The 23,945-nt window shown below is 37.8% G+C and overlaps 2 non-coding genes across 2 annotated transcripts; one reads left to right on the forward strand and one right to left on the reverse strand.

Annotated features, from left to right (window-relative positions):
* The first annotated feature begins 9,257 nt into the window (after positions 1-9,257).
* Positions 9,258-9,364, forward strand: LOC147947565 (small nucleolar RNA R71). Its single transcript, XR_015595629.1, has one exon. It is a non-coding gene; the product is annotated as a small nucleolar RNA R71 (small nucleolar RNA).
* A 7,624-nt stretch (positions 9,365-16,988) lies between these two features.
* Positions 16,989-17,093, reverse strand: LOC147947566 (small nucleolar RNA R71). Its single transcript, XR_015595665.1, has one exon. It is a non-coding gene; the product is annotated as a small nucleolar RNA R71 (small nucleolar RNA).
* Between the last annotated feature and the right edge of the window lie 6,852 nt (positions 17,094-23,945).

Consider the following 23,945-nt stretch of genomic DNA (forward strand, 5'->3'; position numbering starts at 1 on the left):
TCTTTGCCTTTGAAAAATTCAGAAGCTACTTAGTAGGGTCCAAAGTAATTGTGTATACCGATCATGCTGCTTTGAGGCACATCTACTCAAAGAAGGACACAAAACCAAGGTTGTTAAGATGGATTCTGCTTCTCCAAGAGTTTGACATGGAAATAGTTGATAAAACAGGGATAGAGAATGGAGTAGCTGATCATTTGTCCAGAATGAGGATAGAAGAGGAGATTCCAATCGATGATTCAATGCCTGAGGAGAAGCTGATGCAGATAGGGACAACTCGGCCTCCAACTCGACCGCCTACTCGAGCATGCACTCGATCGAGTATGTTTGGGCACACGATCGAGCAGGATGAGATGGAGGAGTGGATGGCACTTGAAAGTGAAGATCTACCTTGGTATGCTGACATAGTCAATTACAAGGTGTGTGAAGAAGTCCCAGCAGATATGGACCCTTATAAGAAGAAAAAGCTCCTCAAGGACATCAATGGGTACTATTGGGATGAACCTTACTTATACAAAAAGGGATCAGATGGGTTGTTTAGAAGGTGCATAGCAGAAAATGAAGTTGAAGGAGTGCTAGGGCATTGTCATGGTTCTACTTATGGAGGCCATTTTGCAACTTTCAAGACTGCCCAGAAAGTCTTACAAGCTGGTCTATGGCGGCCTACACTATTCAAAGACACTCACAAGTTCATCACAAAGTGTGATGCTTGCCAAAGAATGGGAAATATCACAAGAAGGAATGAAATGCCCCAAAACCCAATTCTGGAAGTTGAGATATTTGATGTGTGGGGAATTGATTTCATGGGACCTTTTAATCCTCCTTCAAATGGGAATGTCTACATATTAGTGGCAGTGGACTATGTCTCCAAGTGGGTAGAGGCTATTGCCAGCCCTACTAATGATCACAAAGTGGTACTTAAACTTTTTAAGACCATAATCTTCCCAAGGTATGGAATTCCAAGAGCTGTGATTAGTGATGGAGGAACACACTTCATCAACAAGATCTTTGAAGGAATGCTAAGGAAGTATGGAGTCAAACACAAGGTGTCTACAGCCTACCACCCTCAAACAAATGGACAAGTTGAAGTGTCAAACAAACAAATCAAGGCCATTCTATCAAGAATAGTAGGAGCAACAAGAAAGGATTGTTCTAGTAAACTTGATGAAACACTTTGGGCCTATAGAACAGCTTTCAAGACACCTATAGGAAGAACCCCATTCCAACTGGTCTATGGCAAGTCTTGCCATCTCCCAGTTGAAGTTGAGTACAAAGCCCTATGGGCAATCAAACTTTTGAACTTGGATCTAGAGACAGCACAAGCTAAGAGAAGCCTTGAACTGCATGAGCTTGAGGAAATCAGATTGGAAGCTTATGAAAATTCCAAAATCTACAAGGAAAGAACTAAAGCCTTCCATGATAAGAAGATTCTCATCAAAGACTTACAGGCTGGAGACCAAGCTTTGCTTTACAATTCAAGACCCAAGTTATTCCCTGGGAAGTTGAAAAGTAGATGGGGAGGCCCTTTTAAGATAAAGGAGATCCTACCATATGGGGCTGTCACACTTCTTAACAAGGATGGTAGTGAGTTCACAGTCAATGGTCAGAGAGTTAAAAAGTATTTGGGAGAAAAGGAAACACCTGAGAAGTTCACAATGCTTCTCCAAGATGCTCCACAAGCCTAAAAAGGACACCAAAGTCAAGCTTAGTGACTTTAAACAAGCTCACTAGGGAGGAAGTCCCTAAGGTATCCATGTACATATTGTTTAAGTTTTTTGGTATTTTGATTTTTGTTTTGGTATTTTCATGATCAGGGAAGCAAGGGAGACCAGATAGAAGAGGAAAAGAAGACTCGTGGTCCAGCTCGACCCCCCCCCCACTCGAGCACGTACTCGACCGAGTCCCGGTCGATTCCCATCGTCGAGCTGCCCCAATCTCCACCTCCAAGTCACCAGCAAGACCCCAACTACTCCTATGACAGCATGCAGATGGATGTGGACAACTACTTCCACAATCCCTAAGGTATCCATGTGCATTTAACATTGTGTTTTGTTTTTTGTTTTTCATCTTGAATCCTCAATCAAATTTCTTTCACACAGGGACTCTGTGATTTAAGTTTGGGGGAGGGTTTGAGATAGCATTTGACATTGTGTTTTGTGATTCTTATTTCAAATTTTTAGCATCATCATGTTAATACTTGCATAGCATCTAAGGCATAGAAAACCCTAAAAATTTGAAAATTTTTGCAAAAATCTTTATAAAAAAAGAGTGTTCATGTAGTTTGCACTGCACATTAGGATCTTGTTTAGCATGTTTCATGTAGGATTGTATAGTATTTGCATTAGGGATCTATGATGAGTATTCCCTTGTTAGCTTGTTTATTCACTAGACTAGGATCAATGCCCAAGTTAATAGTACTTTGATGCTAGTTGAGTGGTTAGAAGAATAAGATTGAACCAAGCCTTGAATTCCTACATTGCATTTGGTCTAAGTTGAAGCATGTTGAGATTTGAAACCATTTCCTATTTATAAGAACCTAATATTGACTTTCAATTATCAATGTGTGCATTGTTTTAAACTCATGGATACCATATACATATTTGGATCATCTTCTTCCTTTTTACCACTCTTGTTGATCCAAGTAGCTGATTTCCTCATTAAGAATCAGTTCCCCTACCCCTAAACCAAACCTTCTTTCAAGCCATGTTTATTCTTGTGTGTGTGAGGCCTATTTTTGGGATTGAGCTTGGTAGAAAGTGTTAGGTTTGAACTGACAAGGGTAAAGCCTTGTGTAGTTCTAGTTTGCATTTTTCAAACTAGATAGGACTAGGTGGTTCACTTGTTGGGTTTGGGACTTGACTGTCATGAAAAGAAAAGAGGAAAAAGAGAAAGAAAAGGTTAGAGTCTTTAGGAGGGGAATGCGTTTAAGTAAATTTAAAGTCTAGTGAAAGAATGGGAAGAATAAGGTTGTTTAAAGATGGTTCTAGTTAAAGAAAAGAAAGAAAGAAAAGAGAAGTCTAGCAAAACGCTTATATGTCTTAAGAATAAGAAGAAAAGAGAACCATATCAAATAAGTAAGAATCCCCCATTCCACTAGAAAGATCAAATAAGAAACCTCTCCTAAGACTTTAAAACCAAAAGAAAAAAGGGTGAAAAAGAAGAGAAGAAGTTAAAGGGTAGCACTAGGATCAATTGGTTTTAGATTGATAGGATAAACACTTTGGGTGCCTTTGGGTAGACAAGGTTTTGTTCTTGTATGTGCCTAAGTGTTCTTACCTTTAGCATTCTTCTAAAGCTCAATCCATTTTTTATGAGAGAACCTTGATATTGATAAGCCCTACTCTAAAAAGAGACCATCATTGTCTCTAAACCTTTTACTGCCAAGCCAAATGAGTTTAAGCATTGCACATAATTGATTCATGTTCTTGATTAATGAATGTTAAAGGAAATGGTTGATTTGAATGCATGTGGACATCTAAGGCAAAAATCAGTGAAGGTTGTGATATGCTTGTCTAAAGTCTTTAAGTATAGCTCATTCAACTTGCATCATAGTACTAGTAACTTGGACATTGATTCTAGATAGTCTATTTGCAAGCTTTAGGAGCTGAGATCCCACTTTCAAACCTCACCTACCTTCTTTTGTCTTGATTATTTGCTTGAGGGCAAGCAAAGACTAAGCTTGGGGGTGTTGATGTTCATATATTTTACCTTGTTTTCCCTTAGTTTATTCACAACTTTTGCATCTTTTGCTATCCATATAGGCCATTATTGTGTAGCTTTAGGACTAATCATACATTAGAGTATAGTTGCATTGCATTTGCATCTTTTCATGCATAAACAGGTGATTTTGGAGCTTAAGGAGCATGGAAGCAATGCTGAGGAGAAGTGAAGCAATCCTGAGGAGAAAACAAGAGAGTTAAGACTGTAGAATCAAGGTCCGGAGTCCAACTCGACCGCACACTCGACCACCACTCGACCGTGTGCTGAGAAGGACTCGACCGAGTGGAGAATGCACGAGAGAAGCCAGCTCGACCAGCCACTCGACCGAGCACTGGTCGAGTTGACCGAGCCGTTGACTGCTTTGACTTTTTGTATTTTTAGGGCTTCCACCTCACCTCCTATATAAGGCCCTTGTACCTGCAGCCACCAAAAGAGTCCAGCTTTTTAGAGAGTCTAAAACCTAGTTTTTACCTTTTTTAGATTTTATTCCTTTTGCACTTTCTTTTATTTTAGATTTTGTACTTGTTTAAGAAAGAAAGACTAAACGTGAAAACAGAGCAACACAAGAAAAACAGAGTAACTCGAAATCTTAATATTTTGAAAGTTATGAAACAAACAAAATACAAGAATCTAGTCTTTCTTTCTTAAACAAGTACAAAATCTAAAATAAAAGAAAGTGCAAAAGGAATAAAATCTAAAAAAAGTAAAAACTAGGTTTTAGACTCTCTAAAAAGCTGGACTCTTTTGGTGGCTGCAGGTACAAGGGCCTTATATAGGAAGTGAGGTGGAAGCCCTAAAAATACAAAAAGTCAAAGCAGTCAACGGCTCGGTCAACTCGACCAGTGCTCGGTCGAGTGGCTGGTCGAGCTGGCTTCTCTCGTGCATTCTCCACTCGGTCGAGTCCTTCTCAGCACACGGTCGAGTGGTGGTCGAGTGTGTGGTCGAGTTGGACTCCGGACCTTGATTCTACAGCCTTAACTCTCTTGTTTTCTCCTCAGGATTGCTTCACTTCTCCTCAGCATTGCTTCCATGCTCCTTAAGCTCCAAAATCACCTGTTTATGCATGAAAAGATGCAAATGCAATGCAACTATACTCTAATGTATGATTAGTCCTAAAGCTACACAATAATGGCCTAAATGGATAGCAAAAGATGCAAAAGTTGTGAATAAACTAAGGGAAAACAAGGTAAAATATATGAACATCAACACCCCCAAACTTAGTCTTTGCTTGCCCTCAAGCAAATAATCAAGACAAAAGAAGGTAGGTGAGGTTTGAAAGTGGGATCTCAGCTCCCAAAGCTTGCAAATAGACTATCTAAAATCAATGTCCAAGTTACTAGTACTATGATGCTAGTTGAATGAGCTATACTTAAAGACTTTAGACAAGCATATCACAACCTTTACTGATTTGAGCCTTAGACATCCACATGCATTCAAATCAACCATTTCCTTTAACATTCATTAATCAAGAACATAAATCAATTCTATGCAATGCTTAAACTCATTTGGCTTGGAAATAAAGGCTTTGAGACAATGATGGTCTCTTTTTAGAGTAGGGCTTATCAAAATCAATGTTCTCTCATGAAAATGGATTGAGCTTTAGAAGAATGCTAAAGGTAAGAACACCTAGACACATACAAGAATAAAACCTTGTCTACCCAAAGGCTCCCAAAGTGTTTTATCCTAGCAATCTAAACCCAAATGATCCTAGTTCTACCCTTTAACTTCTTTTCTTCTTTTTCACCCTTTTCTCTTTTGGTTTTCAAGTCTTAGAAGATGTTTCTTATTTGATCTTTCTAGTAGGATGGGGGATTCTTACTTATTTGCTATGATTCTCTTTTCTTCTTATTCTTAAGACATATAAGCATTTTGCTAGACTTTCCTTTTCTTTCTTTTCTTTTCTTTAATTAGAACCCTTCTCAACATTTTTTACTTCCCATCCTTTCACTAGACTTTTACTTAAACACATTCTCCTCTTCAAGACTCTACCCTCTTTTTTTTTTTTTTTTTTTTTTTTTTTTTTTTCTCTTTTCTTTTCATAATAGCCAAGTCCCAAACCCAACAAGTGAACCACCTAGTCCTATCTAGTTTGAAAAATGCAAACTAGAACTACACAAGGCTTTACTCTTGTCAGTTCAAACCTAACACTTTCTACCAAGCTCAATCCCAAAAAGGCCTCACACACACAAGAATAAACATGGCTTGAAGGAAGGTTTGGTTTAGGGGTAGGGGTACTGATTCTTAATGAGGAAATCAGCTACTTGGATCAACAAGAGTGGTAAAAAGGAAGAAGATGATCCAAATATGTATATGGTATCCATGAGTTTAAGGCAATGCACACATTGATAATTTAAAGTCAATATTAGGTTCTTATAAATAGGAAAATGGTTTCAAATCTCAACATTCTTCAATTTAGACCAAATGCAATGTAGGAATTCAAGGCTTGGTTCAATCTTATGCTTCTAATCACTCAACTAGCATCAAAGTACTATTAACTTGGGCATTGATCCTAGTCTAGTGAATAAACAAGCTAACAAGGGAATAATCATCATAGATCCCTAATGCAAATACTATACAATCCTACATGAAACATGCTAAACAAGATCATAATGTGCAGTGCAAACTACATGAACACTCTTTTTTTTTTAATAAAGATTTTTTCAAAATTTTTCAAATTTTTAGGGTTTTTCTATGCCTTAGATGCTATGCAAGTATTAACATGATGATGCTAAAAATTTGAAATAAGAAAACAAAACACAACATCAAATGCTATCTCAAACCCTCCCCCAAACTTAAATCACACAGTCCCTGTGTGAAAGAAATTTGATTGAGGATTCAAGAATAAAAACAAATCACAAAACACAACATCAAATGCAATGATATCTACAAGTGAAGATGATAGTGGTACCTTAGGGATTGTGGAAGTAGTTGTCCACATCCATCTGCATGCTGTCATAGGAGTAGTTGGGGTCTTGCTGTTGACTTGGAGGTGGAGATTGGGGCAGCTCGACGATGGGAATCGACCGGGACTCGGTCGAGTACGTGCTCGAGTGGGGGGGTCGAGCTGGACCACGAGTGTCAAAATTCTGACCTTGCTGCTGGTAGAACTGCTGGTAGAGTGCTGGATCCATGAAGTACTGGGGTGAGATGGAAGGGTAACCTGGATATCCTGGATAAGCAGCTGGAGGTGGGAAGCCATAGGGTGATCTGGGCTAGAACTCGGCAGAGTGCATTGGAGGTGCTCGGTCGAGTGGGTGCTCGAGTGAGGGGGGTCGAGCTGGACCACAAATCTTCTTTTCCTCTTCTATATGGTCTCCCTTGCTTCCCTGATTGTGAAAATACCAAAACAAAATCAAAATACCAAAAACCTTAAACAATATGTACATGGATACCTTAGGGACTTCCTCCCTAGTGAGCTTGTTTAAAGTCACTAAGCTTGACTTTTGATGTCCTTTTTAGACTTGGTTTAGATACCAAGGAGGTGATGAAATCCTCCCTGGAACCTCTTGATCACTGTGAAGTTGATCCTTGATCTCCTCACCCTTAACACACAAACCATATTTCTTCTTGATTTTGAGCCTTGGTCTTGCTTTCCTTAAGGACCTCTTGTTCAACTTAACTTGGAGATCCTCAACCATACTAGTCAACTCTTGAACTGACCTCTTAAGCTGTTCCATAGAATCATCTTGAGAGGAGAGCTTAGCCTTTGGAGTTGCTTCACCACTTAAACCTTCTTGACCTCCTTTGTCCTTGATAGTAAAAGGTTGATCATCAATGGTAGGAAGGTTGGTTGGGTTATAGATGTTAAACTTCATGGCTATATCTTCAGCAATGTTCAAGGTCACAAGACCCTCTTTGACATCAATAACTGCTCCAACAGTGGCTAGGAATGGCCTTCCAAGAATGATTGGATCTTCAGGTTCCTTGTCCATCTCCAACACCACAAAATCAGTGTGAACCCTTGCGTTCCCTATCTTGACTGGGACATTCTCCAACCTTCCAACTATCTCCTTGTTTGACCCATCAGCTAGACATATATGAAGGTTGGTGGATTTGAAATCAGTTCTCCCAAGCTTTTGTGCTATGGAGTATGGCATCACACTTGTTGAAGCTCCCAAATCACAAAGGCATTGGTTGTAGTGAAGATAGCTAAGTGTGCAAGGCAGATAGAATGGACCTGGATCCTTAAGCTTGATTGGAATGATAACTCCTCCAAGGTCCTCAAGATCCTTCTCATCTTGAGCTTCAGCCTTCTTCTTTGACAAATCAAGCAAAAAATCTTTGTAGAGAGGATATGGATCATACTGTTCCAAGGCAGGTCCTCTCTCTTCTTCTTGGTAAGCAATGGTGATCTCTTGTATGACCAACACTTCCTCAACCATAGCTTCTTCCTTTAAAACTCTCTCTTCTTCTTGTTGCTTAGCCATCATCTCCTTTCTCTCAATGATTTCCCTAAGCTCCTTAATCTTTTGTGCTTTGAAACGTCCTGGGAATGGAAGAGGTGGCTTGTAAGCAGGAGGAATGTACTTAGCAGGCTTGACATCTTCTGAGTCTGCAACTCAATCGACCACTCGAGCATGCACTCGGTCGAGTGGCTGTTCGAGTACTTGGTCGAGTGCAATAGCGGACTCCAGTTGCTTTGCACAAACGTCACTTGGGGCTTCAGTAACTAATGAATTCCCCCAAACTTGGACTGCACTGTCCTCAGTGACTTCCTCATCAGAGATATGAATGGCTTTTGCAGTGAACTCCCTTGGATTTTGAACAGCTTTTCCAGGGAGTTGGTTGGGTTTAGGAGCTGAAGTAGAGGCAATGTTGCTCTCCATATACTTCACTCTGGAGTTGAGACCTTCAAACTTCATGTTCAGATCATTGTACTGTGATGTGAGCCTTTGATTCAATTCAGCAAACTGTTTGGCTTCCTCAATCTTGCCTTGTGTTTGCCCAATCAACAACTATTGCATCATTGCTCTTAAGTCTTGTTCCTGGCCTTGGTTAGTCTGAAACCCTGGTGGGGGACACAATTGGGGCTTGAACACTTGGTGTTGTTACTTGGGGATGTAGTTTTGTTGCTGTTGAGGTTGTTGAGGTGGATAGACTTGGTCTTGAGGGTTGGCCACATTTGTGCTCCTATAAGAGATATTGTTGTTTTTGAAACCTCCTTGGTTGTAGCCTTTGAATCCTCCCTGGTTTTGCATGTAGCACAACTCAGCAAATTCAGGCTCCCCCTCTTGAACTGGAGCTTCTTCTTCACCAATGAAGTGAATGGACTTGGACTGGCTTAGGAGTATCTTGTCAAGTTTCTCATTGACCATCTTCAAATCCTTCTTATACTTGTCCTCTTGATCAGGTGAGGAGCCCCTTATGGTCCTATCATAGTCCTCATTATAATTGCCATCAGATTGAGCAAGATTCTCAACTAATTCCCATCCTTCTTCCACATTCTTGTTGAGGAAGTTTCCATTAGAGGCTGTATCAACAAGCATTCTTATCTTGGGAAGCACTCCTCTATACAAGGGCTTAGAAGTGACTCATTGCTGAAGCCATGGTGAGGACACTGAGTCTGGAATCCTTTAAACCTCTCCCAAGCTTCATAAAAGCTCTCATTATTCCTTTGAGCAAACCCAGAAATTTCATTCCTCAACCTAGCAGTCCTTGCATTGGAGAAGAACTTGGCCAGAATAGCTTTCTTGCATGCATCCCATGTGGTGATAGCTCCAGTAGGAAGAGTCTTCTCCCAAATGTGAGCTTTGTCTCCAAGAGAAAATGGGAAGAGGCTTAATTTGAATCTATCTTCACTCACTTCATTGATCTTTGTGAGTCCACATATTCTGTCAAACTCATCAAGGTGATCTAGTGGATCCTCCATTGGCAACCCATGAAATTTGTTGGCTTGTATCATTGAGATCAATCCACTCTTGATCTCAAAGTTATTGTTTGCTACTGAAGGTGGCACAATTCCAGCCCTTTGGTTGTGGGTATTGGGTGCATCTCCTGCACCAATGTGCCTTGGTCTCTGCTCATGGATAGCTGGTTGCTCCATGATGTCTTGACCTTGTTGTTGTTGAACTACTCTTCCTTGCTTATGTCTCAAACCCTTTTGTAGCCTATGGATGTTGTCAATAGGCTGTTGAAGACTATCTTTGCCTTTTGACCTTGTGTGCATTAACAAACTCTACTACAGACTCGAACAGGTACACGGTCGAGCGCAGGTTCGAGTGGGTGGTCGAGTCGACTCGGAAGTAATGGCTATTTAGATCCGGCTTCTGGCTCGATCACAGCTCGGTCGAGTGGTGGTCGAGTAGGTGGTCGAGTGGGTACCTGAAACACAAAACAGCCAAGCAAAGGAAGATTCGAGTTCAGTAACTTCACAAGTGTTTAAACGAACTTAATCTTAGACTAATAATGATCGTAAATGTCACAAAATACACTCAAATGGGCAACGACGCCAAATTGAAACTGGCTTTCTTTGTAGTGTGGTGAATGAATGATGTGTGGAATGATGATGTATGGAATGAATAGAAGTCAGGGTGTTTCAATTCCCCTTATGCAATTGTAGTATAAGAGGTGTCAATCCAATCTGAGTGTTTGTGAACAATCAAGATGTGCATATGAGTCTAAGTCAAGCCAATTGTAAAGATTGTTTGTCACTAACAATCCTATAATGAGATATGAAATGCAGAAAGTAAAAACAACTAGAACAAGATACTAAATGCAAACAGAAGAGACAAATTAAAGCTATAATGAAACTAGAACAGAAGTAGACACTATGCTGATGAACTAATGCAAGACAAGTAATGAACAGAAAACTAAGTGAATGCAATGGAAATGAAACAGGAATGAAACAAGACAATCACAATTCATACACACAAGTTCTAGGGATGAACTCGAGCAGCACTCGACCGAGTGTAGGTCGAGTACAAGGTCGAGCTAGACTAAACGTGAAAACAGAGCAACACAAGAAAAACAGAACAATGCAAAAACTAATCAAACAACAAGCAAGCAATGATATTTAGACTAAGATATTAATAAACAAAGAAGGCCTTGAGGAGGGATTCATGGGCTGAGCTAATCATTGTGGTTATCTAACTTGGTCAACAAATCTCAAGCAAACTTTGAGCTGATCTCTAGACATACTATTCTAAGACATGTTTAATCCACTCTCATGGCAAGAAACAATCAAACCTATGCATTTCTAGACTTGTTCTCACAAAGTAAAGAATCTACACAAGCAGACATTAAGCAATACATCTCAAACCAAACAAGACTTCTAATCTCTTAGCAAGCCTAATGGTAAGCTCTAGATCTAGCCTTATCTATGCTCCTTAGACATTGGTGTGATGCTAAGATGCTTGAAATCAAACCCTACCTTCTCAGATATAGGATCAGCATTAAGAACATCTAGCCTAGAAGAGATCTACAACAATCAAGCTTGACCAAATCAAATAAACCACAAGATCAACCCAGCCTAACCCATCCTCATGGTGAAATATGTCAAAAACCCAGAAAATATTGAAACTTGCATCATTAGAAAGATGAAACAGAGATCTACAATATTGATGAAAAAATAAAACTCGAAATCTTATTATTTTGAAAGTTATGAAACAAAAAAAATACAAGAATCTAGTCTTTCTTTCTTAAACAAGTACAAAATCTAAAATAAAAGAAAGTGCAAAAGGAATAAAATCTAAAAAAGGTAGAAACTAGGTTTTAGACTCTCTAAAAAGCTGGACTCTTTTGGTGGCTGCAGGTACAAGGGCCTTATGTAGGAGGTGAGGTGGAAGCCCTAAAAATACAAAAAGTCAAAGCAGTCAACGGCTCGGTCAACTCGACCAGTGCTCGGTCGAGTGGCTGGTCGAGCTGGCTTCTCTCGTGCATTCTCCATTCGGTCGAGTCCTTCTCAGCACACGGTCGAGTGGTGGTCGAGTGTGCGGTCGAGTTGGACTCCGGACCTTGATTCTACAGCCTTAACTCTCTTGTTTTCTCCTCAGGATTGCTTCACTTCTCCTCAGCATTGCTTCCATGCTCCTTAAGCTCCAAAATCACCTGTTTATGCATGAAAAGATGCAAATGCAATGCAACTATACTTTAATGCATGATTAGTCCTAAAGCTACACAATAATGGCCTAAATGGATAGCAAAAGATGCAAAAGTTGTGAATAAACTAAGGGAAAACAAGGTAAAATATATGAACATCAGTATGTCTAGAGATCAGCTCAAAGTTTGCTTGAGATTTGTTGACCAAGTTAGATAACCACAATGATTAGTTCAGCCCATGAATCCCTCCTCAAGGTCTTCTTTGTTTATTAATATCTTAGTCTAAATATCATTGCTTGCTTGTTGTTTGATTAGTTTTTGCATTGCTCTTATAATTAGTCATTTACATTGGATTATGATACATTTTAACCTTTTTTCTCGGTTTAAGCCTGTTATTGAGACAAAATGGGTATAAGTGTTTTTTAAACTCTCCAAATCCATCTCAAACTCTTATAATTTGTTAGTTGCATTGGATCGAGATGCGTTTTAACTTTAGAAACACTAACAAATCTGTTTATAGTTTCTAAGCTATGTTTTCTCGCTTTTAGCCTGTTTTCTATGTTTTAGTCTATTTTGGGACATAATGGTCTTAACCTCTCCAAATCCATCTTAAACTCTTATAATTAGTCAGTTGCATTGGATTATGATACATTTTAACCCTAGAAACACTAACAAATCTGTTTAAAGCTTCTAAGCCATATTTTATTAGTTTTAACCTGTTTTGGGACAAAATGGGTATAACTGTTTTTTAATCTCTCCAAATCCATCTCAAACTCATATAATTAGTCAGTTGCAGTGGATTATGATACATTTTAACCCTAAAAACTGTTTACAGCTTCTAAGCCCTGTTTTCTCGGTTTTAGCTTGTTTTGAGACAAAATGGGTATAAGTGTTTTTTAAACTCTCCAAATCCATCTCAAACTCTTATAATTAGTCTGTTGATGATAACTCTCTAACTTACATGTTTTAAGCATCCCTTTTTGTCCATATTTTGCATTGTTTTTATCCTAACCTTAGCATTTTTAGGTCATTTACTGTAGGAATCCACATTTAGGCCATTTAGGGTGTTGCATTCTTGCATTTGCATATTTTGGATGAAAACGGGTGCTTAAGAGCCGAAAATGGGGAGAAACAAGGTCAAATCCGAGCATGTACCCGAAAGAGCTATGGAGCAGGAAGAACAGTCAGAACTGAAAGAATAATCTGAGAGCCTACCCGAAGAGCAACCCGAGCTCATCCTCGTGCACCCCATCGAGCAAACCCTCGGGCAGGACTGGGAAGCTAAGGTTAATGGTTTTCCATATATAAACCCCCCTCTTTTTCCTCTCGCCCTACCACGCCGCAGACCCTCAAACCAGAGAGCGAGAGCTTCGGAGAGAGATCTTGAGCGACTCAAAAACTTTCTCTACTTTGTTAGGATTTAATTTCATTTCTTTTTGCGTTTTCGATTCTATACTCTTCTACTCTACTTCTATTTTTAATACAATGCAATTTTCGTTTATCTATGTTTTTATGTTTTCTGCAATAAGATCTGAGTAGTGAAGTAAGGTTTCTAAGGATGGGATAGACGATTTTGTGTTCTTGATCGGTTAGGATGTCTTAGCTTGGTGGTTTATGTTTTATAAATTCCTTTCTAGATTGGTGTTCTTAATGCTATCAACAGACTGAGAGGTTGAGATTAGATCTAGATGAAATGCTTGAATCAAGCAATGATAGAGATTTACTCACTTAGCCTAAGAGATTAGATGAGTAAGGGGTTTATTGACAATAATGAATCGGTTTTTATTGCTTGCTTGGTCATGTTTCTCCAACGAGAGTTGGGTAGGGAAGTGATTAAGGTTGATTGTTTCTATCACGAGAGTGCGTTAACAAGATTTTAGATATTCATTGTCTAAGGAATATTTGCTTGAGGCATGTAAGACATCCAATTTGGTCAGGAAAAATTAGGAGTCGATTACCCTATCCTTAGGAGCTTTCATATTTAGATTGTTTACATTTTATTCATAACTCGATCCCTTACCCAAACAGGTACGCGATCACCTGCTTCGAGTATACCTTCGAGCTGTTCTTACTCGTCTTGCTTACTCGACCACCCCACCCGATCCTGTACTCGAATGCTTAGGATTTTTAGATCAAACCCATTTATTGCTTGGCTTCACTTGCATAGTTCTGATCATATCTCATCTGCTAGGATAACAACCATTTGGATTGATAACCCTTTGTACTACAACTGCATAGGGAATTGATACCTTGGGTGAAAATCCTACTATCAGTTGCATTGGATTGTGATACATTTTAATCCTAGAAACACTAACAAAGCTGTTTCCAGCTTCTAAGCAATGTTTTCTCGGTTGTAGCCTATTTTCTCGGTTTTAGCCTGTTTTGGGACAAAATGGGTATAAGGGTTTTTTAAACTCTCCAAATACATCGCAAACTCTTATAATTAGTCAGTTGCATTGGATTATGATACATTTTAACCCTAAAAACACTAACAAAGCTGTTTAGATCTTCTAACCCCTGTTTACTCGGTTTTAGCCTATTTTCTCGGTTTTAGCCTGTTTTGGGACAAAATAGGAATAAGTGTTTTTTAAACTCTCCAAATCCATCTCAAGCTCTTATAATTAGTCATTTACATTGGATTATGATACATTTTAACCCTAGAAACACTAACAAAGCTGTTTACAACTTCTAAGCCCTGTTTTCTCGGTTTTAGCATGTTTTGGGACAAAATTGGTATAAGTGGTAGTCAGTTGGATTGTATTGTGATACAATTTAACACTAGAAACACTAAAAAAGCTGTTTACAGCTTCTAAGCAATGTTTTCACGGTTTTAGCCTGTTTTTTTTTTTGTTTTATGATATCTTGTGTTTTTATGTAATTTTAGAGCTTAATTCTTTTCATTGTTTTGTGCATATTCATGAGCATTTAGGTTGTTTAGGTTGCATTTAGCATCAAGCTTGTTATCTCAGATGTTGGAGTAGAGATGTACAAGGAAAGTGTGTTTTGGAGCCAAATAAGTCAATAACTAGCAATATAATGGAAGACACACATTTGGATGCACACAAGATGATTGATAATTCGGAACCAGTCTGCAGTTCCTCAAAGATCGACTCGTATAAAGACCTTGCCTTGGGATTTAGCTCCAGAGTTCTTCATCTAAGTTATTGGAATTAAGCTTTGCAATGGAGGTGATTTCAGGCCAATCAGATGTGCTTGTAAAGAGTTATACCTGTTTGAGTGAACGTATATACAGCCAGAGTGAAGACATGAGCCACACGCGGCCAAGACCATCGGCCAAACCATGGCCGTGGGAGACCATCAAGCACCACCATCGGCTAAAGCCAACCGATTGAACTCACTTGGACCACGAACAGGAGACACCAGCGGCCAAGAGCAGCGGCCAAGAGAAGCGGCCAAGTGATGGCCGATTGAAGCCATCGGTCAAGGCCATCGGCCAAGTGTTGGCCAATTGAACTCTACATGCCACGAACATGAGCTACCAGTGACCACCACCATCGGCCAAGTCATGGCCGATGGAGCAAAGCGGCGTCACAAATCGGCCAAGACCATCCCGCAGCCGCCTTAGTCGACACTTGTTTTAGCTTTGACCCGGGTTTGACCCGGTCTGTTTTGGGTTAACCTGAGGTCCCTTCTATTTTCCTATAAATACATTAACCCTATTAAGGGGAGACTTATCTTTTGCTTATCTTTGGTTTATCTCTTGTTTAGCAGCTTTTTAGGGTTCTTAAGCTTTCTTACTCTTGGTTTGTTGAATGATTGAGTACTTCTAAGTTTTTAATATCAAGTTTTTCTTTATTTCTCCTAATCTATAATCTCTTATTATGATTTCACAAAGATCAAACCATTTCCTTTGTGTGATCATGATGATGAGTGAGTAGATCTTTTAGAACTTTGGGCTTGGTAGATTAGGGAGATAAATGATTGATCTTTGATATCTAACGCTTTAATTATGTGATTCCTTTCTTGTTTGGTGATTATAATGCTAGATCAGCCTTGATTATGTTGATTCTAGACTTTAGGAATTTCATGCCCAGAAGGTGTTTGATGAAATTCTTGAACCAACTATTCAAGAGCTTTGCATTCCTTGCCAATGGAAATTGATAATTAGGGTGTTTAGTGGTATAAAGACTTGATTTTAATGCATGCTTATCTTGTTGATGATTGCTTGATTTGCATAGAATCTTTATCATGGAAGTGAATTGATTTACATAAGTGTTCTTAGCATAAGGATTGTTCTTGATTGTTTGCTTAGATATCTAGGATTGATTAGCTATCTCCCAAGTCACTTACCTTGTCCAAGGTACACTTTTTTAAATTTGATTTAAAGTCTGTTCTTAGTTGTGTCCTTATTTGATTTGAGTTTGCATTGGTTTGAGTTTGTTTTGATTTTCTTTCTTTAATCCTTTAGTTAGTTAAGACTGTTACAATAAACCAATTCCTGTTTAAGTTTAGATTAAGCATCTTTGTGTATTCTTAGTGAGTTGATCATTGCAAAATGAGGTTCGATAATTTTATTGATTGGAATATACTACATCAATTTGGCGCCGTTGCCGGTTTGCAAAAATGCTTTTAACCATTAGGATTTCATCTTTGCTTAAGCCTAGGCCATTTAATTTTGCGAATATGATTAGCTTCATGCATCTAGTTGAGATGACGAATTCACTTTTGCTTGTTGTTACTAATTTTTCTTCCTTGATTCTCCTATGCTTTCAAAGGTACTCAAACCAAAATAAGAAGAATGGAAAGACAAGGTCATTCAAGGTGTTGGCTGTGGACAATAAAACAAGCATTACTAAAGCTCCAAAACCTCAAGTACTGGTAAAAAATCCGACTCAGCCTCAAGAGAACACATCGACAATAGGAAGCTTTGATGTTCCTTATCATGAGTCAAGATATGGAATTCAACCTCCTCCCATAGAAGCCAATGCTTATGAAATCAAGCCAAGTTTGATTAGATTGATTCAAGGCTCTAAGTTCTTAGGGCTAGCTATAGAGAACCAATATGATCATTTGGATTCCTTTGAGAGGTTCTGTAGTACGTTTAGGATTGGAGGTGTCCCCGACGATAGTATCAAACTCATTTTGTTTTCATTTTCGCCTGGAGAAAAAGCAAGCCAATGGGAGAGAACTATCCTATCTCATTTGGTCAATTCTTGGGATGATTGTAAGAAGATCTTCCTTCTCAAGTTCTACTCTAAGGAAAGAACAACTCAAGTGAGAAATGACATAATGAGTTTTAAGCAAGAAATTCATGAAAGCTTCCATGAAGCATGGGGAAGACTTCAGGGATATATTCAAGATTGCCCACATCATGGATTCAACAAGCAAGCTATACTTAGTATTTTATATGGAGGAGTTAAAAAAGAGCTCAAATTGACATTGGACATGGCTAGCAAAGGAAGTTTTTCAAACCTCACCATAGAACAAGGAGAGTTGCTTGTTGAGAATTTTGCTCAAAGTGATCAAAGATACTATGAGGAGGACTATGATATAGTCCCAAGAGATGGTGGAGACAAGACTGAGAAAAGAAGATATCAACACAAAGGTTATAACCAAGCTTACCCACCTTTAAAGCTTCAAGGAAAGTCTTCTATTCAACTTTCTCTTCAAGATAATGAAGTGAGTGCCACATTGAAACGAGTTTTAGAAGGCCAAACTAAGGGTTATATGGATTTGTGTAGGAGTTTTGTTGAGCTGCACAATAAGATGGATGGGGTGTACAATGAACTTGATCATAAGATCATTAGCTTGGCTTCTCATAGAAAAATTGTTGATCTTAAGGTAACTCACACCTCTTCTACTTCAAAGAATTCAAGTGGACTATTACTAGGTGAATTCAAAGCTACCCCCAAGGAGTTAGCAATGCTATCTTTACAAATAATTTTGATATGGTTGATGAGAATGAGAAAACGGTACAAGAAACTTCTACGCGTTCCTATGGTTCTTTTGTTGAGCAATCAGTAGTTGATAGCAATGGAAAAGAACAAAGGATTTTGAAGGATCAACAAGAAGATGTCATAGTTGTGAATGTGATGAATGAAGATATTCTACAACTTGCTAATTGTGGTGAAGAAATTTTGGATGGTGAGTGTTTAAATTCTTTATTTGATGACCTCAAAGGAGATTCTAGAGAAGAGGATTTGGGTCAAGCAAATAAAGTTGTTGACAAAAAGAAGAAGAAGAAGAAACAAATCCAGTCTCCCACCATTGTTTCATCTCCTATGACTTTGTGTTTTCAGCCCTTGGGGCTTATTGATGGAGAAATAGAGTAAACAGTGAAGCACAAAAGTTCTTCTTCACCCTTTGCAAGTGTCAAAGCCAAGCTAGATCCCAAGTATCAATATGACAAAGATAAGCTTCATGACCTCCTCTCAAGAGTCATAACTATCAACCTCCACTCTCCTTCCACCAATTCAACATCATCTCAAGGGAGCACTAAAGCTCCTCCTCTCACTCCATTCCCTAAGGTTCACAACTAGGGCCAAGATATGGTCCTAACCTTCCATTGTATATATCATTTGATTTTTGTTTTCTTTATTTTTGTTAGTCTTTCTCTTGGACTTTTCTCACACCGAGACGGTGTGAATTAAGTTTGGGGGAGGGGCTAACCATCTAACATTGTGTTTTGTTTTGATTTTCATCTTTTGTGTAATGCATTGTTAATAGCAATGTTTTGAGAAAAAGCAAAAAAATTTGAAAATTTTCAACAACCAAAACCAAATGCATGTAGTTTTGCATATTCATTTTTGTGCTTAGGATTGAGTCTAGAAGCATATAGTATGCATTTGCATTTGCATTTGGGATAATAATGAAGCTACCTTGTTAGAAGTAGAGACTTAGGATTGAACCCACAACCCTCATTTATAGTTCACTGGTGCTTGTTTAATCTTTGGGAAAAGATGAAGAGTCTAAGCTTATAGCATTGTGTCACTTGAAAGCATTTTTTTCTATTGTAAAGCTTGCATGATCATTGCAGCATCTCTATATTATTTGGACTTTAATTTGATCTTTAAATTATCTTGCTTATGGACTATGAATGCTAGCTCATACAACTCTCATTTGGGTTGACAATCTCTATTTTCCACTCTATTTTATTTAACCCAATCTCTTGCCATACCTTTGACCCTCAACCTTTTCTTTCAAGCCTTGTGTTGATTTGTTGAGTGAGGCCTCTTTGTTGATAATGCTATAGGTTGTCAAATATTGAGAATGACAAAGAACTGGCTCTTGTTTTAGCTAGGTTTGGAATCTTTAGAACTAGCTAATAGGACTGGTTTTGAAAGAAATAGGTGGTTATAATTTTGATTTGGGTAAAGGGTTGGAAACAAGAAAGATTAAGGGGCGGGGGGAGAAAAGAAAGAATTACTTGGTCAAAAGAAAAGAAAAGATTTGTTTTCTAATGTTAAGTTTGGTTAAAAGCTGTAAGTCTCTTAAGAAGAAAAAGAGAATGCTAACCATAGTTTAATAAGAATGGGATTTCATTAAAAGAAGTTTCAAAGAAGTTAAAAAAAAAAAAAAAAAAAGCTTATGTTTAAAGAGAAGCCTTAGAGATTTTCAAAAGTTTAAGACCAAAAGTAAAGAAGAGAAGGGGTTTAAGTTGAATTAAGTTGAGTTTTGGGGTTAGAAAGAAAAAAAAAGAAGGATGAGAAAAAGGGTAGAAATGCTTATAGGTGGGTGAACATCAAGAGCTAAGCTTTTTATGCCCAAATTATTCTCAGTCTTAGATCATTTTCACAACTGTCTATCATTCCTCTTTGTTTGAGAGTAAACCACCCAAAAACTCCATTGCCAACCACCTTTTTATAACAAGCCTTTCCCCTACACCAATTGAGCTTGATTTATTTTCCATTTGCAAGATCACACCAAATACTTTAATGAATGTGAAAGAGATGTTCAATAGGATTGTAAGTCTAATTATAAGAGTTCGGGTTGAATTTGGAGTGTTTAGACACCACTTATACCCATTTTGTCCCGAAACAGGCTTTAACCGAGAAAACATTGATTCGAAGCAGTAAACAGCTTTGTTACTGTTTCTAGGGTCAGAATGTTGTGACAATCCAATGCATTTGACTAATTGTAAGAGTTCGGGATGAATTTGGAGTGTTTAGACAACACTTAAACCCGTTTTATCCCAAAACAGGCTTAAACCTAGAAAACAGGCTAAAACCGAGAGAAAACATTGATTCGAAGCAGTAAACAGCTATGTTACTCTTTTTAGGGTCAAAATATGTAACAATCCAATGCATTTGACTAATAATAAGAGTTCGGGTTGAATTTGGAGTGTTTAGACACCACTTTTACCTATTTTATCCTGAAATAGGCCAAAACCGAGAAAACATTGATTCGAAGCAGTAAATAGCTTTGCTACTGTTTCTAGGGTCACAATATGTGACAATCCAATGCATTTGACTAGTTGTAAGAGTTCGGGATGAATTTGGAGTGTTTAGACAATACTTAAACCCGTTTTATCCCAAAAGATGCTTAAACCGAGAAAACAGGCTAAACCCGGGAGAAAACATTGATTTGAAGCAGTAAACAGCTATGTTACTCTTTCTAGGGTCACAATATGTAACAATCCAATGAATTTGACTAATTATAAGAGTTCGTGTTGAATTTGGAGTGTTTACACACCACTTTTACCCATTTTGTCCCGAAACAGGCTAAAACCGAGAAAACATTGATTCGAAGCAGTAAACAGTTTTGTTACTGTTTCTAGGGTCAGAATTTGTAACAATCAAATGCATTAACTAATTGTAAGAGTTCGAGATGAATTTAGAGTGTTTAGAAAACACTTAAACACGTTTTATCCCAAAACAGGCTTAAACCTAGAAAACAGGCTAAAACCGAGAGAAAAAAAAACATTCGAAGCAGTACACAGCTATTTTACTCTTTCTAGGGTCAAAATATGTAACAATCCAATGCATTTGACTAAGAATAAGAGTTCGGGTTGAATTTGGAGTGTTTAGACACCACTTTTACCTATTTTGTCCTAAAATAGGCTAAAACAGAGAAAACAATGATTCTTAGCAGTAAACATCTTTGTTACTGTTTCTAGGGTCAGAATATGTGACAATCCAATGTATTTGACTAGTTGTAAGAGTTCAGGATGAATTTGGAGTGTTTAGACAATACTTAAACCCGTTTTATCCCAAAATAGGCTTAAACCGAGAAAACAGGCTAAACCCGGAAGAAAACATCGATTCGAAGCAGTAAACAGCTATGTTACTATTTCTAGGGTCAAAATAAGTAACAATCCAATGGATTTGACTAATTATAAGAGTTCGGGTTGAATTTAGAGTGTTTAGACACAATTTTTAGCCATTTTGTCCTGAAACACGCTAAAACTGAAAAACATTGATTCGAAGAAGTAAACAGCTTTGTTACTGTTTCTAGGGTAATATTTGTGACAATCCAATGCATTTGACTAATTGTAAGAGTTCGAGATGAATTTGGAGTGTTTAGAAAACACTTAAACCCGTTTTATCCCAAAACAGGCTTAAATCGAGAAAACAGGCTAAAACCAAGAGAAAACATTCATTCGAAGCAGTACAAAGCTTTGATACTCTTTCTAGGGACAACATTTGTAAAAATCCAATGCAATTGACTAATTATAAGAGTTCGGGTTGAATTTGGAGTGTTTAGACACCACTTTAACCTATTTTGTCCTAAAATAGGCTAAAACTGAGAAAACAATGATTCTTAGCACTAAACAGCTTTGTTACTGTTTCTAGGGTCAGAATATGTGACAATCCAATGCATTTGACTAGTTGTAAGAGTTCAGGATAAATTTGGAGTGTTTAGACAATACTTAAACCCGTTTTATCCCAAAATAGGCTTAAACCGAGAAAACAGGCTAAACCCGGGAGAAAACATTGATTCGAAGCAGTAAAAAGCTATGTTACTCTTTCTAGGGTCAAAATATGTAAGAATCCAATGCATGTGACTAATTATAAGAGTTAAGGTTGAATTTGGAGTGTTTAGACACCACTTTTACCCATTTTGTCCTGAAATAGGCTAAAACCGAGAAAACATTGATTCGAAGCAGTAAACAGCTTTCTTACTGTTTCTAGGGTCATAATTTGTGGCAATCCAATGCATATGACTAATTATAAGAGTGCGAGATGAATTTGGAGTGTTTAGAAAACACTTAAACCCGTTTTATCCCAAAAGAGGGTTAAATCGAGAAAACAGGCTAAACCCAGGAGAAAACATTGATTCGAAGCATTAAACAACTATGTTACTCTTTCTAGGGTCAAAACATGTAATAATCCAATGCATTTGACTAATTATAAGAGTTCGGGTTGAATTTGGAGTGTTTAGAAACCACTTTTACCCATTTTGTCCTGAAATAGGCTAAAACCGAGAAAACATTGATTCGAAGCAGTAAACAGCTTTGTTACTGTTTCTAGGGTCATAATTTGTGAAAATCCAAAGCATATGACTAATTGTAAGAGTTCGAGATGAATTTGGAGTGTTTAGAAAACACTTAAACCCGTTTTATCCCAAAACAGGCTTAAATCGAGAAAACATTGATTCGAAGCAGTACAAAGATATGATGCTCTTTCTAGGGTCAAAATATGTAACAATCAAATGCAATTGACTAATTGTAAGAGTTCGGGTTGAATTTGGAGTGTTTAGACACCACTTTTACATATTTTGTCCTAAAATAGGCTAAAACCGAGAAAAAAATTAACTCGAAGCAGTAAACAGCTTTGTTACTGTTTCTAGAGTCAAAATATGTAACAATCCAATGCATTTCACTATTTCAAAGAGTTCGGGTTGAATTTCGAGTGTTTAGACACCACTTTTACCCATTTTATCCTGAAATAGGCTAAACCAAGAAAACATTGATTCGAAGCAGTAAACAGCTTTGTTACTGTTTCTAGGGTCATAATTTGTGACAATCCAATGCATTTGACTAAGAATAAGAGTTCGGGTTGAATTTGGAGTGTTTAGACACCACTTTTACCTATTTTGTCCTAAAATAGGCTAAAATAGAGAAAACAATGATTCTTAGCAGTAAACATCTTTGTTACTGTTTCTAGGGTCAGAATATGTGACAATCCAATGCACTTGACTAGTTGTAAGAGTTCGGGATGAATTTGGAGTGTTTAGACAATACTTAAACCCGTTTTATCCCAAAACAGGCTTAAACCAAGAAAACAAGCTAAAACCGGGAGAAAACATTTATTAGAAGCAGTAAACAGCTGTGTTACTCTTTTTAGGGTCACAATATGTAACAATCCAATGCATTTGACTAATTATAAGAGTTCGGGTTGAATTTGGAGTGTTTAGACACCAAGTTTAGCCATTTTGTCCTGAAACACGCTAAAACCGAGAAAACATTGATTCGAAGCAGTAAACAGCTATGTTACTCTCTATAGGGTCAAAATATGTAACAATACAATGCATTTGACTAATTATAAGAGTTCGGGTTGAATTTGGAGTGTTTAGACACCAATTTTACCTATTTTATCCCGAAACAGTCTAAAACCGAGAAAACATTGATTCGAAGCAGTAAAAAGCTATGTTACTCTTTCTAGGGTCAAAATATGTAAGAATCCAATGCATGTGACTAATTATAAGAGTTAAGGTTGAATTTGGAGTGTTTAGACACCACTTTTACCCATTTTGTCCTGAAATAGGCTAAAACCGAGAAAACATTGATTCGAAGCAGTAAACAGCTTTCTTACTGTTTCTAGGGTCATAATTTGTGGCAATCCAATGCATATGACTAATTATAAGAGTGCGAGATGAATTTGGAGTGTTTAGAAAACACTTAAACCCGTTTTATCCCAAAAGAGGGTTAAATCGAGAAAACAGGCTAAACCCAGGAGAAAACATTGATTCGAAGCAGTAAACAACTATGTTACTCTTTCTAGGGTCAAAACATGTAATAATCCAATGCATTTGACTAATTATAAGAGTTCGGGTTGAATTTGGAGTGTTTAGAAACCACTTTTACCCATTTTGTCCTAAAATAGGCTAAAACCGAGAAATCATTGATTCGAAGCAGTAAACAGCTTTGTTACTGTTTCTAGGGTCATAATTTGTGAAAATCCAAAGCATATGACTAATTGTAAGAGTTCGAGATGAATTTGGAGTGTTTAGAAAACACTTAAACCCGTTTTATCCCAAAACAGGCTTAAATCGAGAAAACATTGATTCGA

Source organism: Camelina sativa, chromosome 3 (genome assembly GCF_030686135.1).
Source record: "Camelina sativa cultivar CO46 ecotype springtype chromosome 3, ASM3068613v1".
NCBI lineage: Eukaryota > Viridiplantae > Streptophyta > Magnoliopsida > Brassicales > Brassicaceae > Camelina > Camelina sativa.